Source organism: Nicotiana attenuata, unplaced genomic scaffold (assembly GCF_001879085.1).
Source record: "Nicotiana attenuata strain UT unplaced genomic scaffold, NIATTr2, whole genome shotgun sequence".
In the NCBI taxonomy this organism is placed as follows: Eukaryota; Viridiplantae; Streptophyta; class Magnoliopsida; order Solanales; family Solanaceae; genus Nicotiana; species Nicotiana attenuata.
This window is the reverse complement of record NW_017670241.1, coordinates 1162566-1175340: the sequence shown is the minus strand read 5'-3', so window position 1 is coordinate 1175340 and position 12775 is coordinate 1162566. Positions and strand designations below refer to the sequence as shown.

The 12775-nt window shown below is 37.6% G+C and overlaps 1 pseudogene; it reads right to left on the bottom strand.

Moving 5' to 3' along the window:
* Window positions 1-7557, bottom strand: part of LOC109236495 — a 13948-nt pseudogene extending 6391 nt beyond the window's left edge.
* Window positions 7558-12775: the final 5218 nt, after the last annotated feature.

Sequence of the window (12775 nt, the reverse complement as noted above, 5' to 3'; positions counted from 1 at the left end):
TTTAGATCTTTCAGTTGAGGAATTTTCTACACTTGCAGAGGCAAAAGCCTCAATTAAAATAAATGCTCAAACAATTTATAATGCTTATCAACTTGCGTTAGATCATGCTAGGCCAAATGTTCCAACCCCTACTTCGTCTAGTTCACAATCATCTAAAAGAGCTGCGGGCCTAAAAGCACTTAAATCTTGGACGGAGTTTAGGGGTTCTCAAGGTGATAATTTTGATGAGACTTCACATGTAAATGAGCTTCAAGTTTATTTGTCGCAGGGACTTGAAAAGGAGAATCCAGACGGCACCTTTGATCTTTTGGAATGGTGGAAGGCAAGGGAAAAACATTTTTCGGTTCTTGCAAGGATGGCTCGGGATATTTTATCTATTCAAGCTTCAACAGTTGCATCAGAGAGCGCTTTCAGTCAAGCAAGACTTCAAATAGGTGATCATAGAGCGTCTATGAAGGAGAGCTTGGAAAAATCAGTACTATTCAGAGATTGGATCCGCTCGGAAAGAAGAAACTTTGGACTTGCAGAATCACAACCGGAGATAGACGAAGCTTATGAAGAAATGATAGCGGAACTTGCGGAGGATGTTGCTTCGCCCGGAAGCGGTGATGAACAAGCTTCTTTTCCGCCACCACCAACGGAACCTCCTCCGAACCTTGAAGGATTTATGAGATTTGTTAGAGATACAATGTAGATTATGGTGTAACTTGTACTTTGGCATATCTTCTTTAGTTTTTTTTCCTTTTACTGGTGGTATTAGTACCTTGTTGTGCTCATTCCATTGGGGGGAAGAAGACTAAGAATGATATGCCATTTTTGGTAATAAAAATTATAAGACATGCCCTTGAATATCTCTTTGCAATATTTTTTTGTCTTTAACTTGCAATTATTTATAAGCTATAATATATATACATAACATACAATATATACTACAAGAAAATATATAAGGGAATATATATACATAACATACAATATATACTACAAGAAAATATATAAGGGAATATATATACATAACATACTATATATAGTACAAGAAAATATATAAGGGATATATATATACATAACATACTATATATACTACAAGAAAATTTATAAGCTATAATATATATACATAACATATAATATATACTACAAGAGAATATATAAGGGAATATATATACATAACATACAATATATACTACAAGAAAATATATAAGGTAATATATATACATAACATACTATATATACTACAAGAAAATTTATAAGCTATAATATATATACATAACATACAATATATACTACAAGAAAATATATAAGGGAATATATATACATAACATACAATATATACTACAAGAAAATATATAAGGGAATATATATACATAACATACTATATATAGTATACTATACTAGTATACTATATATATTATATATACATGAAGAAGTAGTACTATATATACTACAAAACAAGATTTTTCAAAATGAGGGCCCCACCCCCAATGACCACCAACGGTCATATTGCACAAATAGCCGTTTTTTTTTCAATTTACAAAACCAACCTTCTCTAACACTATAAGTATCCCCTCCCTCTTCTTCATTTCAATACTCAATACTCATTTCTCAATCTAAATTTCTCTCAATCTCTCAATCTCCAATTTTCAAGACTTCAAGTCTCAATCTCAATTTTCAAGTTAAATCATGCCTCGTTCGGAAAGAGTGCGCTTATTTGTTTCGCAATACTATGAAGTGCTTGAAGAAATGAAGAAGGCCAAATATTAAAGTGCAAGAACTGTGGAAGAGTCTTAAGTTTTCGTTCAGGGTGTACCACAGGCATTTTAAGGAGGCATATAAAGTATTGTGTTGAGGGTATTTATCCGCAAATTCGTCTTTAAGATTTTTCAACAATTTGTGTTATTTTAAAATTATTAGACGTATTTATGCTTCATGTTGTACTTTGTTATTAATTTATTATGCATGCCAATTTAGTTTTATTATTGTTTTATTATTTTACTTTTACGTCAAACACTTTAATAATTAGATTTCTATATTATATATACTACATATATTTATATAGCCATGCATAAGAGCAATTTATATATATACATACATATATGGTTTACAAGAAATTGCCTTAAATAAAAAAAATTAAAAAAAAGCCCGGAAATAAAAAAAGCCCGTTAGGCCCGCTAAGCCCACGAGCCCGGCCCATTTAGCCCAGGACCATATGGGCTTAGGCCCGTCACGGGCTGGTCCTACCCGTTGAGCCCACGAAGCCCGGGACCGCCAGAGCCCGGGACCGCTAAGCCCAGGCCCGTTTAGCCAGGCCCGTTTAGCCCATTTAGGCCCGGGCTCGGCCCACCATACAGCCTTAGTGCCAGTAAGAATAATGTCATCCACATACACAGCTAAAATAACCAAAGAAGAACCAGAACCCCTAGTGAATAGGGAGTAGTCATTCAAAGAATGAGAATATCCTCTAGAGCAAAGAGCTTGAGACAACTTTGCATACCATTGTTTGGAAGCCTGTCTCAAACCATAGAGGGATTTGAGTAGTTTACAAGCCAAAGGAGGAGAAGTAGATGAAGAGGGAGAAACAGACAAACCAGGAGGTATTTTCATGAAAACCTCTTCATCAAGATCCTCATGCAAGAATGCATTATTAACATCAAGCTGGAACAAGGGCCAGTGCTGTTTTACAGCCACATCAATCAGTGTTTTCACAGTAGATATTTTGACAACAGGGGAAAATATTTCATGAAAATCAACCCCTTCAACCTGTGTATCACCTCTAACTACTAACCTGGCTTTATACCTCTCTAGAGTTCCATCAGCCTTATATTTTACTTTGTATACCCATTTACAACCTATAGGCTTTTTACCAGGGGTAACTCAACAATATCCCAAGTTCTATTTGCCTCCAAAGCCTCAAACTCCTTCCTCATGGCCTCCTGCTACTCAGGGACAGCAGCAGCCTGTGAGTAAGTGTAAGGCTCAGGAATGTGGAGCTGTGAGGTGGTTGCATTGAATGATAGAGACTTAGAGCTAGAAGAAACAGGGGCAGAAATGGAATTAGGAAGAGGTGAACAGACAAAGTCCTGAAGATAGGCAGGGACAGAATGAGGTCTACTAGACCTTCTAAAAGGAGGAGGATTAGGAGATGGAACAGAAGAAACAGGAGCAGGAGAGGGTAGAGTAGAAGCTGAAACATCAGAAGGAAGAGGTGGAGGTAAAACAGAAGAAGAAGGGATAGGGATAGATAGGGATGGAGAAGTGATTGGAACAGAAGGTATAGGAGGGGCAGAAGGATCAGAAGTAGGAGTAGGTATAGGGGAAGGTGAATCATAATGGAAATGATCAGGAGAAAGAGGAGAAGGCAATGCAGGTGATGGAGAAGGAGAAGATGTAAGAAAAGGGAAAATGTGTTCATGAAAAATGACATCTCTGGAGACAAAACAAGACTTAGTGGTGAGATTGTAGAGTTTGTAACCCTTTTTGGCAAAAGGGTATCCTAGAAAGACACATGGAATAGATCTAGGATGAAATCTATCTCTATGGACCTTAGGCATAGTAGAGTAGCACAGTCAACCAAAAGACCTGAGATGGGAATATATGGGAGCCTTGCCAAAAAGTAATTCATAGGGACTCTTTTTTTTTGAGAAGGGGGGAAGGGAATCTGTTTATCAAATATGTGGCAGTAAGTAGACAATCTCCCCAGAACTTTACAGGAAGATGAGATTGAAACAAAAGAGCCCTGGCAGTTTCTAGCAAGTGTCTATGTTTTCTTTCTACCACACCATTCTGTTGTGGAGTGTGTGGGCAAGAGGTTTGATGGATAATACCTTTTTCAGTAAAGAAAAGTGCCCCAGAAGAAGAGGAACCTAATTCTAAAGCATTGTCACTCCTTACAGTCTGGACTCTAGTTTGAAATTGGGTTTCAACCATGGAAATAAAAGCTTTTAATGGGTCAAAAGCATTGCTTTTAGCCCCCAATAGGTGTGTCCAGGTGGCCCTAGTGTAGTCATCTACTATAGTAAGGAAATACTTAGCACCAGAGTGAGTAGGAGTGGAGTAAGGACCCCAAGTATCTATGTGAATAAGTTGAAAAGAATGAGTGGATTGAATGGAACTATCATGAAAGGGAAGCCTAGTTTGTCTTGCTAATGGACAAATAGGGCAAGTGAAAGACTGTTTAGAGGACAAGTCACAATTAACACCAGAAATAAATTTCATCTTGGAAAATGGTATATGCCCAAGTCTATAATGCCAAACAACATCAAAGTTATTCACTTTATTTGAAGTAACTATGGTATTTACAGATGAATTGTTATTCACATCAGCATCAGTAGTAGAAAGTACAGGTAAAGAAGAACAACTGAAGAACAAGAGTTCACATGAGCAGACTCAATGGGTGAAGTCACATGCTGAAATAGCTTGTAAAGTCCAATGTCCAGCCTACCAAGCACCACTGGCTTCTTCACTGAAGGGCCCTGGAATGTGCAAGCAGACTTGGTAAACTGAACAATATCATTACAATGATTTAAAAGTTTGTGAACAGATATGAGATTATGTTTGAAACTAGGAATGTAAAGGACATTATGAAGAATTAAATCAGGGAACAAAGCTAAAGATCCAACATTGGTTACTTTAACTTTGTACCCCTTTGGGAGAGACACAAGATAGGGAATGGGAAGAGTGATTATGTCAAAAAGTAGGCTTTTAATAGAAGTCATATGGTCAGTAGCTCTGGAGTCTATTATCCAAACAATGCCATTCACACTAGATAACATACAAGCTCCATAAGAAACACCCTCATAAGGCATGAGCTTACCAGCAAAGTTAGCAGAAGCCAAGAGAGGTGGAGAGTGTGGGGAAGCAGAAATTTGGGATTGTTGCAATAAGGTCATCAGCTGGGAGTATTGATCCTTGGTGAGGCCAGGTATGACAGAAGATTCTTCATGCTCAGCTGGACCAGCAGAACTACCAGGCACAGAATTAGCACTAGGAGAGTCAAGCTCAACATGTGCAGCAGATCTGCGAGGAGGAGGTCCTTTGCTGAACTTGAAATGAGGAGGATATCCATGCAGCTTATAGCATTTATCTATTGAGTGACCAGGTTTTTTGCAGTACTTGCAAATAAGAGAATTCCTGGTCCCATCAAAAGAAACCTTGGAGGAGAATGAGGGCTTAGAAGTCCCAGCATGAAAAGAAGCAGATTGAGATGAAAACTGAGAGGCAGAAGACACCTGTCTCTGTTTTTCATCAGATAATAGAATGCTGTACACATTTCCAACAGATGGAAGTGGCTTCATCATTAGAATGTTGCTGTGAGTCTGCATATAGGTATCATTCAGACCCATAAGGAACTGATAAACCTTCTGCTCTTCATCCTTAGCAGCTTTCCCTCCACAAGTACAAACTCTGATCTTGTAGGATGTTATCTCATCCCAGAGTTGTTTGATTTTATTAAAATATGAGGCTATGTCTAAAGACCCTTGGGAAATATGGGCTAATTCTTTCTTTAGCTCAAAGACTCTAGCCCCATCAGCTTTACCATATCTCTCTTCCAGTTCACACCAAATTTCCTTGGCAGATTCAGAATATTCTACAGTACGAGATATCTCTTTTGACAAAGAGTTGATCAACCATGAAACTACAAGATCATTACATCGTTGCCATTGGCGACCCAGAGGAGACCCAACAGGCGGCTTTGTAGAAGAACCGCTAATAAAATCAAGTTTATTTCGAATGGAGAGAGCAACTAAAATATTTCTCCTCCAGCTGCCATAGCAGGTGCCATCAAACGGACTAGAAACCAAAGAAGCTCCTAGTACGTCTGATGGATGCACATATAAGGGGTGACAGGGATGTGTAAAATCATCCTCATGAAACACAGTGCGAGACGCAGTAGATGAGGAGGAAGGTGTGATAGCAGGATTATCATTCGTCATTGTGAAAATACAGGGTAACAAAACACAATATCCAACTAATATTCAACAAAATTAAGAAATGTGAAGAAGAACTGATTTACCCCCCTCTTTTGCAACCGAAAAGAGAACAGTCTTGTAAAATCGAAGAAGAGACTTCAGGCGAGACTTCATGGCGGCTCAGCAAAAATGACGAAGAAACCCTAGCTCGAAGTAGTCGAAACCCTAGCTCGAAATAGTCAGAAAATCAGTCAATATCTCCATCAAAACTAAAGATCGAGTAGAAGTAAGCAAAATATTTCGAAAACTTCCAGCAGATTCGGACAAAACCCTATTTCAGCATGAGATCAACAAAAAAAAAAACCCAAAATTCGACGAAGAACGAAGTGATTAACATCAATCGAAAGCAAATGAAGTGAACTATCAGGATCTACGCTCTGATACCATGATAAGAATGGACATTGGGCCTAGTTCAACCCCAAAAGCTAGCTTGTGAGGTGAGGATTGCCTAAGCCATATAAGGAGACCAAGGACCTCAACTCCCACCGATGTGGGACAACTCAACAAAAACAAAGCCGAACATGACAATAAAAATACCATCTTAATGAAATTCACTCCTCTAAACACATTGTGGATTTGTGTTGATATCTGAGATCCAAGATAATTATGCAAATATATTAGTAGCAAAATAGTGTAACAATTGTAGTACTCCAACTTTTTCCACATTGGAAACTTTATGCAAAATTCTAATAGTATAATTATGTGAGAGAGAAAATTTGACATGTGAATCATCTCATCCCTAATACATAAGTCGAAAATGAATCCTGCGTTTCAATGTGGTACCATTGGCATTGGCAGCTAGTCCCTCTCAGAATACATTAACACCTTGTTTGATGGTTGTTACCTATTGTATTGTATCGTATTGTTACTTTAAATACAATGCTTGTTTTGACTGTTACTTAAATTTTATTATATCGTATCGCTAAATCCATCGTTACGTAACGACGAAAAGTGCCACTTTATGAAACGACGGATTTGGTATGGTGGCGTCGTTACCTTGCTTTTTTCTCTCATCTTGCCCTTCCTTATTGTTAAATAATCACATTTTCTCCTTTATCCTACCTTATTATATAATAATTCTACAATGTATCCTAGTTTTTCTTAGTAATATTACAAGTTTATTCTTCATATTGTTGGTGTGTGACATCATGAAACAACGGCAAATGATACAATCTATCGAAACATTATTTTCATCAAACAATAAAATACAATGCAGTACAATACAATTCTCTACATTATGAAACAACATGTAACAACAATCCAAACAAGCCGTAAAGCATTAAGTGCATGACATGTGTATTGTACATAAGTTTTATTAGTTAACGACAGTTAATTAGTATATAATCACACAATTTAGTAAAACACAATTTAAGTTCTATGCACTCGTAGTATAAGAAAATCTATTATATTATCACTACATATAACTTATATCTTAAATAAATGAGTTTAAATTCTATACCTTGGTGGTATTAAAAAAGATAATAGCAGTCCCAATGGCTTGGCCGACGACACCGGGATCGGACTGCCACGTGCCCAAACCAACTGACGGAATCTTAGCTCCGGTATTCAATTCAAAGTATTGTATAGCTTCCGCCATTGACACACACTCTTGAGTGATTTTATTTTGTATCTCACACAACTTACACTAGTTGTGTGAGGCCTCTTTTTATCTCACATATTTGTGGACCCATATCTTACACATCTGGATCCACAAAATTTTGGAACCCACACAGTTGTGAGACAAAAAAGAGGTCTCACACAACTAGTGTCAGTTGTGTGAGACACAAAATAAAAATTTTCCACACTCTTTGAAACCAAATCTTAGAACTAATTGGGAGTCAAGGAGATTAAAGAGAAGAAGAATGAGAACTGGAAAGTGAAAGGAGAAGTATTAGCAAACACAAGCTGTCAACTAAGGGAAGAGAGCCACGATATTTTAAATTTCTATATGGAGGAGAATAGTATCGGAATGTTCAAGTGAAATGGAGTATACATATTTTTAAATAAAAAAGTATTTGTTATGAATAGAATTGTAATTAGAGTGAATGTTTATCTTTTAGAGAGTTTTACTTTGTGGATAAGTTATTTTTCCCTATAAATAGAGGGGTCTTACCCCATTGTAAATCATCCCAAAATTCAATAAGAATTTTCTCTCTCTCTTTCTCTGCAATATTGTTCTTCTTCTTTTGTTGTTTTATTTTACGTTATCAGCACAAGACTCTACCGTCTCAAGAAGCTCTTTGAGAAGATTAAGGTATAACTTTTCTCATCTTTTTAATTATGACTGATATTATGAAAAGAAAGTTCGTTGCCCTTGAAATTTCGGGCAAGAACTATATAACATGGGTGTTGGATGCTGAAATCTATTTAGATGCAATGGGTCTTGGAGACGCCATTAAAGATAAAAATAAAGCATCTACCCAAGACTGTGCTAAGGCCTTGATTTTCTTGCGCTATCACCTTGATGAAGGGTTGAAAATAGAATATCTCACAGTCAAAGATCCACTTATTTTGTGAAATGGCTTAAAGGAAAAATATGACAACTTAAAGTTGGTCACTCTTTCACAAGCACGATATGATTGGGATCATCTGAGGCTCCAAGACTTTAAGTCTGTTTCTGAATATAATTCTGTGATATTCAGAATTACTTCTAAATTGAAACTCTATGAAGATACTATCACTGGCTATGATATGCTTGAAAAAACTTTTACAACATTTCATGCCTCCAATATGGTCCTGCAACAAAGTACAGAGAGAAAGGTTGTTGGCCCAAGTAAGAGTGATGTTTTGAGATTGACAAAAGAACTTAGTCATGGACCAGGTCCATCTTGTGAGGCACAGTAATGATCAACCCAAACATGTGAGATGCACGTGAAGGAGATAAGCCTAAATTATCAGAAGTGATATCTTCTGATCACGATCGAAAAGGTTGCATATTGGATAAGGAGATAGACTCCTTACACAAAGAGAACACGGTTTAGGAAAAGGATAAGAGTTAGAGTATGAGATCAACTAGAACTCTTTCACTATGGAAGAGTAGCATCTGTATCCTAGTCAATCTCTCATTACTAACTCCTTAAATATCGGTGTTGTTTTCTTTTACAGGTAATGCACATAAGCAGAAGTTAAACGTGAATTGAAAGCAAAATAGCAAGGCAATTTTGCAAGCAATTTATGTGTGATTCAAGCGTGCAATCCTGAAGCTACTTGAACCAGATAGAAGAAGCAGTTCCAAGTGTCTATCTTTTATTCTAGTTCAATTGTAGTAGGTGATTTTACATTGTATCTTTCAGCTTTTATAGAAGCAATTGTATTAGGTACTTAGAGTTTTCAAGTTAGAGTTAACTTGAAGTTGTCGCAACAGTTGAGGCTATGTGCCACAACGGGATTAGAGTTAATCCTAGGTTCACAAAAGAGTTTTTGTAAATGCAGTTTTTGGCTGAGTGATTTTAGTGGAAGTTTGGGAAAATCCTACTGAGTAGTAGGTCGTGGTTTTTTCACATTTTGAGCCAGGTATTTTCCACGTAAAAATCTCTGTGCTCTTTATTTTCTTTACTTATTACTCCGCAAATAGTAGTAGTTGGAACACATAGAAGAACCCGATCCTTCTATAATCAAGTTAAGCGAAAATTGGGTACCACACAAATCACCCCCCTCTTGTGTGGTATTGAAGTATAAAACATCAATTAGTATCAGAGCAGGTTATCCTTGAAGAGGTTAACACCTTAGGAACAGATCAAGATGAGTGCACCACCTGGAAACATGGAAGGGCAATCCACTGCTAGGCCTCCACTCTTTAATGGCCAGTACTATTCTTGGTGGAAGAACATGATGAAAGACCATATCATAGGAGAAGACTATGAACTTTGGGACATAGTCACTGATGGTCCCCTGGCTACTACAAATAAGAATGCTGAGGGAGTGGATGTGCCAAAGACAAGAGCTGACTGTACTGTTGAAGATTTGAAGAAATGCGAAAAGAATGCCAAGGCCAAGAAATGGCTTGTGTATGGACTAGGTTCTGACGAGTACAGCAAGATTCAAAGCTGTACCACTGCTAAGGAGATATGGGACACTCTACTAGTGGCCCATGAAGGAACTCCTCAAGTAAAGAGATCAAGAGGAACACTGTTATATTCTCAATATGAGAATTTCACCATGAAGGAAGGAGAAACTATCCAGGAGATGTACACAAGGTTCACAACACTAACAAATGAACTTAAGTCTCTTGAAAGAATTATCCTTGAAGAAGACAAGGTTGAGAAAATCCTAACAAGGGTCTTACTAGTAACTTGGGAAAGTAAAATCACTGCTATTCAGGAATCAAATAACATTGCTACTCTCAAGTTGGATGAGCTGATTGGAAATCTCACTACCTATGAACTGAGAAGGCAAACCATGAAAATGGATGCACCCAAGAAGAAAAGGAGCCTAGCTCTCAGAATAGCTGAAGGTACAGATCTAGAGGATGATGAAATGGCTATGATCACAAGGGATTTCAAGAATTACCTGATGAGAGGAAAGGGTTCTTCAAGAGGTACAACCTTCAACAAACCAAGGGCTCCTAAGAAACAGACCAATGAGGGCTGCTACAAATGTGGCAAGACTGACCACATGATCAAAAATTGTCCTCAGTGGAAAATCGAATGGAAGAAGGAAAGGGCTGAACGAAGGAATAGGAAGAAGGAACAGGTTCAACCCAAAAGGAATAAAGGATCAACAAAGGCAATGGTTGTTGCTTGGTGAGAAACCTCAGATGAGGATTCAGAAGATAAAGCTGGAGATGAAAAAGCACTTACGGCCATTGGAGAATCAGATGATGAACAAGAGATAAGTGTGATTCATCTCAAAGACAAGATTAAATTTTTGTCTAAAGAAAGGTTATCTGAGTTATTGCTTGACTTCATTGATGAGTCTGAGGTAATAAACAATGAGAAGGAACAGCTGTCTAGGGAGTGTGTGATCTTAAAAGCCAGATGCAAGAATCTTGAATCTAGGGCTAGTGAGACTGATAGTAAAAATATTGAATTGAAGAACCAGGTTCTTGAACTTGACACTAGTATCTTAGAACTTATATCTGAAAATTTAAAACTGAAATTAGGAACAGGTAAGAAGAAGGCTGATCACACGCATATCGCCTTAGAAGAAAATCTAGTAAAAATGAAGGATGAGCTGTACAAGAAAGATGAACAAATAAGAGTCTTAAAAGAAGACCTAGGGAAGGTAAAGCATGAACTGGACAGAACTTGCAAATGGAATAAGTCTTCCGATGCACTATCATGGATGCAAGAGCACCACAGTAGCAACAAGAGAGGACTTGGCTATGGGACCTCAGCACCTAAGTGGGATTCCAAAAGCAAGTACATCACACTTCCTGAAAACAAAATCTGCACACACTGTGGCAAGACTGGTCATTACAAAAATGAATGTAATGCAAAGAAAAAGGCCAGTCAAAAGAACAAAACCTTTGTTTAAAAGAAAAATAGGCTGCCTGGATGGGCCAAAGGAATCTAATTCACCCCTTTGCCTATAGAATGGGACCCAAACTAGTTTGAGTTCCTGAGACTAACCCCTGATTTCATTTTGCAGGTCCAAGTGAAGGGAAGTAGCCAAATATGGTACATGGATAGTGGCTGCTCAAAACATATGACTAGAAGCAAGAACCAGTTCCTTTCACTTGAGGACTTAAAAGGAGGTAATGTCTCCTTTGGAAATGGGAAGAAAGGTGAGATTATTGGGGTTAGAAAGGTAGGTAAGACAGACTCACATTCCATTGAGAATGTCGACTTGATAGATGATTTGAAATATAGCCTAATCAGTGTATCACAATTGTGTGACAAAGGTAACTTGGTAGCATTCACCTCTACAAAATGCTTTGTGATTAATCTTACCACTGACAAGATTGTTTTGCAGGGAAAAAGAGTTAACAATATAGATTTGTCCACTCTTTCAGAAAATGAACTCACTTGCTTGAGTGTGTTGGATAATGATTCCGTCCTTTGGCACAAGAGACTTGGTCATGCAAGTCTGAATCAACTCAACATATTAGTCTCCAAGGACTTGGTGATAGGGTTACCTAACATTAAGTTCAAGGAAGACAAAGTTTGTGAGGCTTGTGCAAGGGGGAAGCATGTGAGATCCTCTTTAAAAGCAAGTATATGGTAAGCACGACTAGGATGATAGAACTGGTCCATATGGATCTTTGTGGTCCAATGAGAACATTGAGTAGAGGTGGTAGGAAATATGTGATGGTACTTGTTGATGATTATTCTAGGTTTACTTGGGTATTGTTCTTAACATTTAAGGATGAAGTATTTGACATGTTTACTGCCTTTGTTAGAAAAACTCAGAAACAACTAGGTAATCAACTTGCATCAATTAGGTCTGATCATGGAACTGAATTTGAAATTGCTAAGTTTGCTGAATTTTGTGATGAGCATGGTATATATCATAATTTCTCTGCCAATAGGACTCCTAAACAAAATGGAGTAGTTGAAAGAAAGAATAGGACTCTTGAAGATATGGCTAGGACTATGCTTCTTTCTAGTAAATTGCCTCATAGCTTCTGGGCAGAGGCTGTAAATACTGCATGTTATATCATTAATAGATGCATGACTAGACCCCTTGTAGAGAAGACTCCCTATGAGTTACTTAAAGGGAGAAAACCAAATATATCCCATCTTAGGGCCTTTGGATGCAAGTGCTTTGTGCACAATAATGGAAAGGACTCCCTAGGTAAGTTTGATCCCAGAAGTGATGAGGGAGTATTCTTGGGATATTCTTCACATAGCAAAGCTTATAAAGTGTTCAACAAA